The sequence below is a fragment of the Leuresthes tenuis genome, unplaced genomic scaffold, assembly GCF_036924035.1.
Source record: "Leuresthes tenuis unplaced genomic scaffold, fLeuTen1.0.hap1 SCAF_7, whole genome shotgun sequence".
NCBI classification, from domain to species: Eukaryota; Metazoa; Chordata; class Actinopteri; order Atheriniformes; family Atherinopsidae; genus Leuresthes; species Leuresthes tenuis.
In genome coordinates, this window is record NW_027325361.1 from 10,535,407 (window position 1) to 10,549,204 (window position 13,798).

A 13,798-nucleotide genomic window follows, 5' to 3' on the forward strand; every position below is an offset into this window, starting at 1 on the left:
AAATAATGAGATCATGACATTAGAAGTTGCATGAAATATCATCTGCTCATTTCCCTTCTTGTTACTTTTGCTTAAGCACACCTTTTTCTGCACTGCTGACCAGTTATCTTGATAACTGCACTGTTTCGCCACACCGTCTCTGTGGTGACAGCCCAAGGTGGCTGTTGATAGAATCTCAGCTGACATCATATTTGAATAACCACAAACAGTTTGCCATTGAGAAGCTCATAATTGCCTTGGAGATGCAGCAGTCCCTGACAGACATTTAGATTTGACGATGGGTGTTTGAAGCAGTTTAGGCCAAATGTTTTCGATACTGGCTAATTTATTCATCAACAAACCCAAAAGGCAAAAGTTACGAAATGACAGAAAAGCAAGACTTCCCTTATTCTGCTGCAGTTCGGTCACATCTCGGTGACAAGTCACATCTAGGCTTTATGAAGTATCATTTTTTGTTTATTCTTCTGTGTCTTAAGTCTTTAGAAGTTAAGAACCATTGCTTTTATGGGTAATGCTTTGCCAGTGTTTACAAGTTTGTTTGTTTATTCATTTCTTTATTTAGTATCAGCATAGCTGCTGTTGTTCTGATGGTGACTTCCAATTTCCAACCTCCCACTGTGAGGAAAATCAAAGAACACATCAACAAAAAGTCGTATTTCCTACTATTAAAACGTCAGACAGATTACTTGTAGAACATTCTTTGCTATTTTTTATTAAAAAAAACTACAAATACTGGATATGCTGTTAATAGCAAAGCAAAAAAGCAAGGTAGAGCAAATGCAGCATGATTTGAAGTTGTGGGTGGATGTAAATGTGAGGAGGCCTTATTATTCTTCTCCAGGCTGGGTCTGTAATGTAAATCTGAATGTCTCACTGAATAAGATATTTTCACCCGCAGACACAGACTGCAAAGTTTGATGAATGAGTCGTTTGGTATAAACCGTGTCCTCGAGCCTCAATATTTTATGAATGACCCATCCCTAACATCATTGTGTTTAGCACAATCAGTTTAATCCTCCAAGACATTAATTAATGCCAAACTGAAAACCACGTTGCTATGCAATGAAGAATGCTAATGGTTTAACATGTTTAAGATGATTTGGTATTGTTAAGATTTAGTCATTTTATTTGAAGTCATATTGGTTATTCATTTAAATAAGCATTAGAGCAAAGGTGTGACATTTATTCTATGAAGCCTGATAGATCTAAATGAGACGCTGTGATTTGTAGTCTTCTGAGCAGTGACATATTGACAGCTCTTCCTGGCTTTCGTCCCAGTTCATGGTCTATTTCTGAGGAAGTTGTCCAGAATGAGCCTCTTCTTGTTCCTGGCTCTTGATAATCCCACCTTAACACTGCTTTGCTCCTTTCTTCACTCTATTTTCCAAGGGGGCAATTTGTCTCTTGACCAGAGCTTCAGATTTTAGATCTAAAACATTTTTTTCAATCCCTTTAAACAACTTTGTTGAAATGTTGTATGTATATCATGTAAGTTAAAGGAACAAGCATGGAAACTAGTCCACAAGGCTGTGGTCAGTTTGGTTAATTTCATCTGGAATTGTGTCAAATACAAAGACCCCAAAAAGAAAAAAATACTCATGAATTTTTTCTTTGAATATATTATTTTAAAAGTTTTTTGTTTCAAATAAATTCCTTGAAAATCACAATCTTGTCTATAGATCATATCACTTCATTGTATGAAATCAGTTAACTAAATTCTATTAAAAAAAAGGCATTTTTTGGGCAAAAACAATTTAGTTCATTTCCAGATAAGGCTGAAATCCTGCTAGTTTGATCGTGTTGATCAAAAGCTTTAAGAGAATCAGATTTTATCATTCAAAACAATAATGAAATAAAAACAAAGAAAGCTGTCATGGAAGAAGCCAAATATTTAGATATGGTAGATTTAATTTTGCATCAACATTATAAAATTAAAAAGTGATGAAATAATTAAAGTCTATTTTGTCTTCTGATATTTTGTAGTTTTCTTACCGTCAAAAAGATTAAACCAACAAATGACCTGCTGCTTGTAAGTAGTAGTTTCTGTTCAGCCAAAGTCTAACGTTACTTATTTGTCTGCACTATAGAGGACAACTTTCGTCCTAAGAAAATTCAAATGAAATCCATGTACCACACTGTTTATGATTTCCTTTTTCCTTTTTGCTGTAACCGTGTACTGTGCCACAAAGCTCACTTATTTACCAAATTCTTGGCTTAAAAAACAGTCACAGAAGTCTTTTGTTTATTTTCTGGCTTGAGTTGTCTTTGCCTAAACCTTAAGTACCCAGATATTTTATCACACTATGCATCTTTTGTCTTGTGGGTTAGCTTCCACGTAGATTATCGATCTTTTCATGCGATTTGCTGAAAACTACAAACTTCTTTGATTAGGTGCTGTGAAGAAAAGTCGATAAAGGGAATATTGTGTTGGCTTTGCACTTCATAAAGGTGCCCTTCTGGACCAAATACATATCTTTTTGTTTCAGTTATTATAACTTTGTCAGGTTCTTTGGTGCAGGAACGGAGGACCCAGATGCAGACTTCCAAAATGACAAGGTTTTTTTTCCAAAAACAAAGGTAAGACAAGAACAGAGGGTGCAGCTGAGCCAGTTATCAAAAATGCTTGGACTATGAAACAAACAAACAAAACAAGACTATGATGCAAAAAAACAAGAGTATGATTATTAAATAAACAAGACTATGAAAACTATGGCTATGGTAGCAAAACTTTACTTGGCAAAACATAGCATCAAACATGGACGGTAAATGAAGTGAGGATTTTGCAATGAGTGAGACTGAACCTGGAAACTAAGTACTGTGGGGAGGTGATTGGTGATGATGTGCAGCTGTGAACAGAAACAGGTGACTTGAGTGAACTAAGTGATGGGGAGAAAACATGGAACCTGAAAACATGAAAAAGAACCTGAAACATAACAAAGAACCTGAAAACAAGAGAGGTAAAGCATAAAACCGTGACAAACTTATATTCTTGCTGCCACTGTTATATTGATGAGAGCAGCAGCAAGACAAGCACCATTTTAAGAAGTAAATATATAATCATCTTTGGAGTGGCCATTTATTTTTTTTAATTTATTTTTTAAAGAAACTCTGAACTTTTTCCTCCTTACTATGATTTTTTTTTCTTTATTCATGAATAAATCTTGCATACACAAGATTTTATCATTTTACCTTGGAGGCTCTTACAAGACCTGTTAGTTAGTCTGAAACTAAAGTTAAGAGTTTGGTTTTTGAATGGAATAATTAGTGAGCAGTGTGTGGCTGTGTAGACATTATGCTGTGAACGTGGGAACCATCCAGAGGTTATTTGTTGTAATTTCTGTTTTTTAACTAAAGCAAACACATTTGACACATTTCATTCCTTCTCACATAAACGTATGAATGTTTAAATGTGTTTTTAATGGGACTAAAACCTAACATTAGGTCAAACTTAGGCAATGTTTTGATCTGTGTTTTTTAACATGCCTTCGAACTGCTTTGGACACTTTCTTTGTGGCTGTAAGAGATCAGGTGTTTCGACCCAAGTCCAACCGCTACAACTCCTGACAGATGAAGTTGATAACCTTAATTATTTCATTACAGTGGCACCTGTCAAGGGTTGGGTGATATTAGGCAGCAAGTGAATGATCACTTCTTGAAGTTAAAGTAATGGAAACGGGAAATTTGGACAAGTGTGAGGATCTGAGTGATTTTGACAAGTTCCAGATTGTGACTGTAGGACTACAGTTCTATCGAGGACCTGTGTGCTGTGGAAGGACATCTTTTGAACTGACAACAGTCGTAATGAAAGCTTATAGACAAGCATGATCCTGCAGTATTGTAGATAAATTGTTGAAAGTCTTAGTTGGAGTTCATCCAGAGTGGCCATGCTGAACCCTGTCCTCTTCTGAAAGCATCTGCCATGAACATCTGAGTGTCACAACTGAACAATGGAGCAATGGAAGAATGTTATCTGGTTGCATGATGCATTATGGGAAGAAGGCAAGATGTGTTTATGCATTTGGCAGATGCTTTTATCCAAAGTGACTTTCACTCATTTCCCAGGTTGGCAGGTAGCGTAAGGGGGTCTTGCCTAAAGACCCCTACTGTAAGTAGTACCTTTCATGTGGGGGTCAAAATTCAAACCTTCAAAAATTCAAAAATTGTTGCAAACTACATGGCATCATGGCAACAAAACCCCCTGATATCTTTGTGCAGGACCACGAGCTCTGCCATGCTGCTGCAAAACCTGAGGGTGACAGAGTTCAAGGTGATGAGTTGACTTTCATATTACCCTTATTTTGGTGTGATGTGTGGGATATGTTGATCCCCGCAGGCGCCATCTGCAACTTACAGGATATAAAAGACATTTTGGTGACATCTGATGACTTTTTGTACACCAGGACTCCTTCAGAGGTCTAATGTAGTCATACCTCAAAGAGTCTGAGTCATGTTGGTGTACTGAACAGGCACACTAATGAATGCTCAGAAGTGCTACATTTTCAAATGTCACCAGTAATGAAATTCTGCCCAGGAGCAAACACTATTATGTGATAATGCAGGTAAAGCTTTAGTGGTGAAGAGGCTGAATTTGATAGGCTGAACAAAATGACAAATCTTTGCAAAAGAAACTTCAGAGTGCGGAAATTAAGTCACTCCCTGCAATTTACAGAATGTCATTTTCTCCTTGATTGATTTCAGCCTCCTTCTCTTTCGCTTTATCAAGCTCCTACTTCAGCTCCTCAGTCACCTTGATTATCAATCATCAGACACAAAGCAGCCTACATACACAGAGCTGTATGTTATCTGAGCAACAAATACAACAGAGATGAGCTCAGAACCACAGTAAAGTGTTCAACTTTTTGGAATAATTTCTGCCTGCATCCCACCTTTACTAGTTTTACCCCTAAGTAATACACTGTAAACCTAATTATTTGAAACAGAGGAACCGATCCGACTGAGTACATTTTCAAAAGCTGCAAACACGGCTCAAGATACAACATTTTGGATGTGCAACAATGAGCTGTATAAAATGCGGTAGCATTACAATGACATGGAGCACTGGTTTTTATGAGTGCTTTTACTGGTATAAAGCGACCAGAAGTGCAAAAAAAAAAAAAAAATTATTGTATTAGTCTGACCAAAATGGGCTGAGGCACTTTGCACAACCTCCATATTTACATAGTTTTGCATCTTTTTTTTTAAACAACAAAGCATAAGTGTGTATTGATACAGCCAATTTTTCATTAAAGCTGTTCTCATTCACATAGTTTTCTGTCTTTTTCTCAGACAGCTAAATGCATCAGAAACTGTGACAATGTGTCAATTCATGGTCACAGGAAGCATTTCCAAACTTTCACTGTGCTCTGATGAAATTCTGATTTTACAGAAAAAATCAACCGGAGCTTTGTCTGACAAAATCACCATTCAAGTAACCTAAAGACAACATCTGTGCAGTGAAGTCAGGCCATACTTACACGTATGATCATCACCCACGGAGAAAGATAGAGGCAACAAAATGTCTTGAACATTTCATCCTACTGTTCACAACGCCGTGTTGTTGAACATCTGTCAGTTACTCGGTTCTGCTTCTTTTCATATATACTTTGACAATGATGGTGGTCCATTTAAGTGGCACAGTCAATCAGATGTGACATGAAAAATCTTTATTTTTTTACTTTTTTGGTGACATGAATTCTCATGAAAAGGACATTGAGACACTCATATACATACATATGGTGCAGTTGTAATGTGATAGTGTAATATGTCTAAAACTGTAGATAACACTTCTGGTGGGAAAATCTTCTGTTAAGTTTTCTTTTGCTACTTGATTTTGTCAGTGCACTCTGTTGATGCTACGACTTTTTACTTTGTGGCTACAAATCATACCTTTATATCAAAACATGTCTAACTTTTTGAAAAAGGTTTATATCCCTATGTAGCCTGAAAAGCACTGCAAAGCCTTCTAAAAATGCCACTCGTTTAATATTACAGGTCAAATAATGCATATTTTTGTCTGTATGTGGAACTGCTGTCTTCTTCTCATTTTGTTTATATCCAAGTAACCCCCATATATCATTATACTTTCTGTGAAAGCATGTTAGTTAAGGTTTATGCTACTTTCATGGTAATAGCTGTGCCCCCTCACATCTCCTAAAGGGGAATTTATTATTAAGGCTTAACTGCTGGAGATGCACTTCTTTTGAGGGAAGCCTTTTTTTTATTGAAAATATAGCCTTGGGAGAGAAGTGCAATAAACACTACTTCTGGCATTTAAAGAGAGATGTGTGTCATTTATATGAATATGCAGTTATGTTGTTAAGTTATCTCCACTGTTCTTTTATGAGAAGTCCTTGGCTGAATATGTGACAGGCAGGATGATGCAATCACACCTACACATAGTAGAGCTTAATGGATGAAAGCATGAATATTGTCAGTTCCAAATGGCTTTTCCAGTTTCTGTCACATTTTATTTCTTTGTTTTAGTGTTTGTGTGTGTTTTGAAATCAATTTAGGTGTTTGTGTGTGTGTGTGTGTGTGTGCGTGCTTGCGTGTGTGTGTGTTTGATCAGGTGGGAGGAGAAAAGGGTGTGTGACTCAGTTGGAGAAATAGTTCCACCGATCCCAGTATTAGTCACATGGAATCCAGCTCCCAGTCTTTTTTCCCCACTGACTCATAACCACGACGCTTTAATGATGGGGCCCACGCAGTCTGCAGGTTTTTATATTTTAATTCTGTTCACCAGCTCGGCCAAGCCTTCGTTCATCATAGGATAATGGAAGACTGTGTTAGCAAATGACGTAGATTGTCTCCAGGGTTAAAAGTTCAAAACACTTCCCTTCGGGTGTCCTTTAGGCCAGAGCTGCAGTTGTGATGCTGCCAGGTGCCACAGCCCAATTCCACCAAATCCCAGGATTATATTCCTCAAGTCAATACCCCACAAGATAAAGTGACATTTTGCTACTCCAAATTTGTTCTTGTATGTTTGTGTGCTTTTTTTTTTCATGTTATTGTATTTGTCTGCATCATTGTTTGTGTGAACTGTGTCTGTTCGTGTGCACGTGGGAGCCATCTACTGGCCTCATTTGGCAGTGCTTAACAACAACTCTTACAACAGCTGTGTTTTTGTTGGTGAGCTCATTGCAGTGACCCCTCTTGACCCTTACTGAGTTAAATCAGTCCACCCCCATCCCAGACTCAAGAGACCCCTTATGTCGTTACTTTAACGCTTCATTTAAATGGATGTAGAAAGTAAACATTTCATGTTAGTTTTATTTTCTGATTGGCCAGAGAAATATTACTTTGTCATCTGGTTTTAAGTATTAACCATATTGCTTAACCCAGTCATTACTCGTTGCTGTTAATGTAAATTCTATTACCTATCCTGTAGTTATCTGACAAGAGCCTTAACATCTGCTGTTGTTGTTCACACTTGGTGTGCAGGTTTCATATTGATGTGATTGAACTGATAAAATTAAGAGAGCTACCTACAGTGGTTAGAATGTTTCAGAATCTACAAAAAACACTGATTGACAGCTGATCTGTGATAACTGTGGTGCAGAGGCAGCACAGCAGCAACAAAGCCCTGTAAGAGGAGTGTTAAAAGAAAGTTTTCTCTTGAATAATTCAAGTTGTTTCAATGCTGGGTAAAACAGCTAAAAATGGCCAGGATTCAGCATATGACTTTCTGATGTTGGGGGGAGGGTGGGACTGAGACTGAGAAAAACAGACGTGTGCTGATTTAACCAGATCATGGGACGACATGTTCTCTCAGATCACACTTGTAGTCAAAATATTCCAGGTTCATATTTGCTTTTGTCTGTTACCAACTTAAGCTCATCAGTGATAAACATCAGGACACACACTCCTGTCACGCAGCTGACCATCAGTAACTTTTATAACCTCTGAATGCCTGAAACTGAAAACACAGTGAACAATTCCTTTTACTGTTCGGCTGGAGCTGATTACAGATGAGTATTGCCTGAAGCTGTGCATCTGAAGTACATGCAACATGCATTTGCAGCTTCCTATCATTGGAGTGTTTAGATACAAGCAGATTTCAGATGTCAGTTTATGTGTTTTGGCTGAATTCACAAGGTTGTGTTTTGGGTAGAAGGGTTTTGGATCATTGACTGTCTGTGGGTCAGAGATTAAATGCTCTTTTTCCATCCCCACTCAGCCCCACTGGGAAAGCACTATTCACTTGAGATAGCAGTAAAAGTTAAAGTGACATTTCCAGGATTCATTTTATCTTTTATCTCAAGCAGGCTCTGTTTTTAGACAGAGTGGGGCCTCAGAGATCAGCATGGTGAAAATCTGTCTTGGCTGTGGCCTCTCAGTGCAGCACGGAGCACTCTGGCATGTGTCCACACAAGGAGAGCTGCAATCACTGGTTAATGTTTGTGAACTGATGAGTTGTCGAAGGAAACGGATGTAAACTGTTGTGCTTTTCTGGCTGCTTCACTTCTGCATTTAGGGGTTGTGGGACATAGCTAGCTCACCCATGGCATGAGCTAACAATGCTATAATTCAGGCCTTGCCATATTTAGGCAGAGCTCAGTGCTGTGTAAACACAGCTTACCTCTTAGGGGAGGGCTCTGTCCTGCACTCATGTCTGTGTCCATCAACAGGGCTTGCAGATTTCAGTGTAGAGATAGGTGGACATTCTCGAGCTGTAAAGTAGAAGTCAATCTGCAGAATTTAAAGACACTCACTAGTGTCTCAGAGTATGAAGTGCATCAATACAAGACAAACTTTTGAGTTATTTTTGATTCCCCTGAAGAATACTGCTGCTTTGAGATGGATGAATTGGACCCCCTATCAGGAGTGAGACTGATGAACAAGAGCGCAGCAGAAAGAAAGAAGATATTTTAAGGCTCACACAGCAGCATGAGTGAGGCCCTATGGGAAAGCTCAGGAGAGGCAGGTTGCTTCCCACTCAGCAGCACTCAGCCCACCAGGCTGAAACAACAGTCACCGTCTGTCTCGCCCTCCGGATCCCCCAGGATGTCCCCCTGTGATTCCCCTCGGCACTCTCCACTGCTGTTCCGCAAGCTCCTCATGAACCGCAACATTGCTCTACAGCGTCGCTTCACCTTGGCTCACACACCCAGGTAGTATCTGTGATTAGAAGCCTTTTGACGCAAAGTATATATTGTTAGGGTTTCTAGAACTTTGTTTGAAGCAGAAGACGAGGATGGAATGATAACAAAGTTTGGGATTGTCCACCAACAGTGTCTTTACAGTCCTTGTGATACTGTTGCCCAGCTGAACTTTAGTTAACTCAAGTACGTGTATTTTGTTTCAGAATGTCATAGGTAATAGGACTTTTTTCATTATAACAGAAGCTGCTTTTTCATGTCATCAAAATGTGTGTCATGGGTTGGCTGTTGCAAAAAAGCCTCATTGTTTGATGAGAAGGTAACTCTGGAAAATCATGACTTTGTTGACGTCGGGAGCAGTATCATCTCAATGGACCTCATTGTTCTTGCAATGAAAGAGATGGTCTTGTTTTGGGCCTAAGGTGTTCAGCAGGCCCTGCGCAGGTCAAATAGTGACGAAAAGGTCCCTATAGCAGCAGATGGACTGCTTTTCTCTGACCTAAGGTTTCTGTTTAACAAAGGCAAAGCTTAGTTGGGAGGGATTGGGAGCTGCTTACCACAGTAAACACAGGGTTCACACTTTCACAGCACTTTTTTTTCTCATTCCACATGACTGAAAACCAGGAGCCTGTGTCTGTTTTACGTCAGAAAAGCACAATCTGATGCAATTTTTTTCAAGTTATGACAAGGCCCAATGTATTAAGACCTCTCTGCAGAACTCCACTATATATTTCTTGTATTTATTCATTTTTCTTGACTGATGGACGTTACAGAAATGAGCAATAAATACAGATAACAGTTGCATTAAAAACTAAGGAGCAGATTTTCTGTGTGCACAAATATGATCAGTGAGTCAGTTTAGGGAACTACATGGAGGTAAGGTCACCCTGCTGCTTTAGGGTCATGCATGTACAAGTTTATAAAGCTTATGAAATTAGTACTAATTATTTCCAGATATTTCTGTGAAAACCCCAACATCTTTGTCTTTTTCCTATTGTTAGCCTACAGTGCTGCAAGGTAATCTGCATAAATGTTGTTCTTACATGGTTGTTTAATCTTAACAGGATTTTAGTGCAAGAATTAAGAATTAACAGCCTTTCTTGTAGTGTTGTCTTTGGTGATTTGACCTATTAGCATACTGTTGTCATGAGCGTAAGGAGAACTTCTTTGCATGACTGCAAGCTGTTTGGAGCAGTTTTGTCAATCTCTTCCTGTGGTCTTGATTTCAATCATTTGTATTGTCAGTTAGTTTTACACATGTACATACAATAGTGCAGCAACAAATACAGAAGAATACTGATATTATGACATAAAACTAGACTTTTCACAGGCTTTTTTTTCTCATTAGTCCAATTAATGCTTTACTCAAGCTCATTCAACACGCATTCTTCATACTAAAGTTTTGAAAGTTATGTTATAAAATTTTTTATTAAGAATTAACAGCTGCATAATGTACAGCTGCATAAAAGCAGTTAAAGTTGACCAAATGTGATATGTGTGTTCAAGAGTAAAATCAAGCCATCATTGTATCACTGTAAGCCTCTGTGACAAATGGATCACAGTAAGAGCAGTGGTCGAAGAGCAAGGTTTTGTACAACACCACCTCAGTGAGCCAAAATTAAACTGAACAAAACTTTTCTCCAAACTGTTTAATAAACTGTGAATTTATATCATAGTGACAACAAAACTCCTGCCCACAGTCACGCTTTCTCAAGTAAAATTAAACCATCTGGTATCAGATAAACATGAAACTTGGGTGCCTTACTCCCCCCCCCTTCCTGTGCTGTCTCCAAGCCTCTGCTGTTGACCTACCCCGCTGTCTGCCTGTAACTATGTGGAGAAAGAAGCTTGTAAACATAATGTGTGTATATACGTCAGACATCGTGACATTTCAGCGATGTCATTATGCCGCCTTCTTGTGTAATGTGTGAGCTGCTCAGTGTTGTCAGCTACTTTGGCCTCAGGCACAACGACCATTAGGCAGAAAAAGGCATGAATTGAATGTAGAATACAATAAAAACAAAGATAAAAACTAAAATCTATTCCAGACTTTCTTCTATTAGACTCAAAGTTCCCAATATTTCTACTTCTATTTCTCACAGACGTTTGGATGAAGTGTTGACTCTGAATCCGAGTTGAACATGTTTAACTGGATGAAATTCAAAGTACAGTAGACAATAGTTGCACTTAGTAGATTTTGTAATGGGAACATTCATGATAAGAATGTTATTGTAATTTCAGGCGCATTAGTCTGATAACAAATGACACCACATGTGGAAGATGAATATCTAAAGAGAGTCCTCTTGTCAGTTCACAGCATTAACTTGGTGCTAAGGGAAGTGGTTGTGGTGGCTTTGTCAGTTGCTGTGCAACAAGTGTCCCTGAAGATCAAATAAGTGTATAACTTTAACTAATAGCAACAGCATACGGTTGGGGCAAGGGGACAGCTAAGAGAGAATGAGATAAAAGCAACAGGTAATAAACAATGGACTTGTTGGCCGAGTCAGTAACTGCAGAATAGAAAGATGCAGCTCCAGAACCTGAAACACCTTCATAACATTTAGTATTGGCAAACTAATACATGGAGAGAAGGAGAGGAGGCTAGAGGAAAGGAACTTAATATATCATGGTAGGTCCCCATGGGTCCCACTGCCAGCCTTTCAGTCACACCTGATCCAGTTCTAACTTTAGACTTTATCAAAAAGGAGAATATCTTGGTAGAGAGGGTGTCTGCCTCTTGAACCCAAACTGGAAGCTGGTTCCACAAGAGAGGGGTCTTGATAGCTGAAAGCTCTGACTCCCAGTCTACTTTTGGAAACTTAAGGGACCAAATGTGAGGCTGCACTCTGAGAGTAAAGTGCTCTGTTGGAGAATATAGTGATAAAGTGTTTAAGATACAGTGGAGCTTTGTCATTCTGAGCTTTCTGTGTGGGGAGAATAATTTCATATTCTGTATTCCACAGGGAGGTAGTGAAAAGAAGCTACAACTGGAGAAATATGACCCCTCACGTTCCCATCAAAGTTCCCATCAGTTGACTTTTTAAAGAGCTATTCGTCCATCCTGAGGGAAAATAATTATAGTCAAACCTAGAAGTAACAAATGCATAGAACACTCTCAGATGATAACCTCCTAATAATGGCAATATTTTGCTGGTAAGAAGGTTGTTTAAAAGGCTGTCAAAAATAACCATTTCTGTGGTCTTCAGGCCCAAAAACACTTGTTTTGGCAGTTTGTGAGTAGAAAATTAAAGGGCATTCAGAACTTTGTATCTAATTTGGTAACAAATATGTAACAAATTTTGTTTCATTTTGGTTTCATTGGCATAGCAAAGGAAATGTATGCCTCACTGCCTAATAGCTTTGTTTAAAGGCAGTGTGTGTGAAATAAAAAAAAAAGTTCCATGTACAGAACCCCATGGTTGTCCATGACTAAATGTGGTGTGTGTGGAGAAATCCTCATTTACAAATTGGAATCTATCAGACAGACATTACTTTAACCAGCCTGGTGCAGGTCATTTAATCCCAATAACATGTTTGAGCCCCTGCAATGGAGTGTTGTGATCGATCGTATCAGATGTAGCACTTAGATCCAGCAGGACAAGTATAGACAAGTATAGACTCCATTATCTGAGGTCACGAGGAGGTCACTGGTAACTTTGTGTGCTATGATGTTCTCTGTATACGGCCTGAAACTCTGGTCACATCTTTAATTTGCAGTACTTTCAACACATATATCTGAATAGAGAGCTTGTGATAATTTATCTACACTCTACTTCTTGGTTTGGACTCTTTTAGAAGTAGCAAGGTTTTCCCTCTGGATTTTCATCATGTAGTTTTATTGTGTGTCTCCTGGGTCCTTCTGCAGCTCACCAAGCTGTAAACAGTGACTTAGATGGAATCAAATATTTATAAGATACTGCATCCAGTACTCACAGTTCCTTTGATACTTACAACCGACAGCATGTCAGGCCAGTAACTCACTGGGATGCATTTTGGTAGACTGCAGTAGTGGAGCTAAAACTTTTGATTAAATGTCCACTTGGAGCCAGTTCGAAAATCTAGTCATTCCCCATAGACCCCATCTGTTAAAACTTTCACAACAGAAATAAATAGTTTTTCATATTGATCGTATTTGAGTGGCCCCCATGGAAAGATTGATGTAAACTGATTTGTTTTTACAATATTAAATGACTTTTTTAAGACTTTACACAACCTTTAAGCTACAGCATAATGACAATAATCTTTGTTTGCAGCTCATATTAAGAACATTTTGGGACATGAAAACACAATTTAAACAGGGCGCTCTGTTTAGTCTGTCTGGTTTCATAACTTATTTAGTAAAGTTTCTCTATCAACATGGGCTGTGATTAAGAAAATTTAGAGTTTGAAAAGTTGAGGGAACAGTTTTGTCCTTTTTTTCTTTTTGCTTTGCATGCTCTCGTGTACTTCTTATCCCTCCTTGCCACCTTGCAAAGCACCAACTCTAACAATATCCTGTAGCTGCAGGGCAGCGCAAGGAGGGTATCGGGTCAGGCAGCACGTTGATCTCACGTGTCAACGATAGCTGTGTCAAGTTATCTCTGCCAGAGACAAAAACACCTGCCAGTCATGCTTTGTAGTCATATCTCCCTCTAACAAGTTAGGACACACCGAGCCCTTCCTCTGTCAGTGTCTAAACGTAGGAGTGTATTCGGTCTAAC

General features: G+C 38.7%; 1 protein-coding gene across 4 annotated transcripts in view; it reads left to right on the forward strand.

Moving 5' to 3' along the window:
• LOC140311740 (3',5'-cyclic-AMP phosphodiesterase 4C-like) overlaps positions 1 to 13,798 on the forward strand; it is an 80,405-nt gene that overhangs the window by 25,898 nt on the left and 40,709 nt on the right. The gene's annotated exons all lie outside the window — the stretch shown is intronic.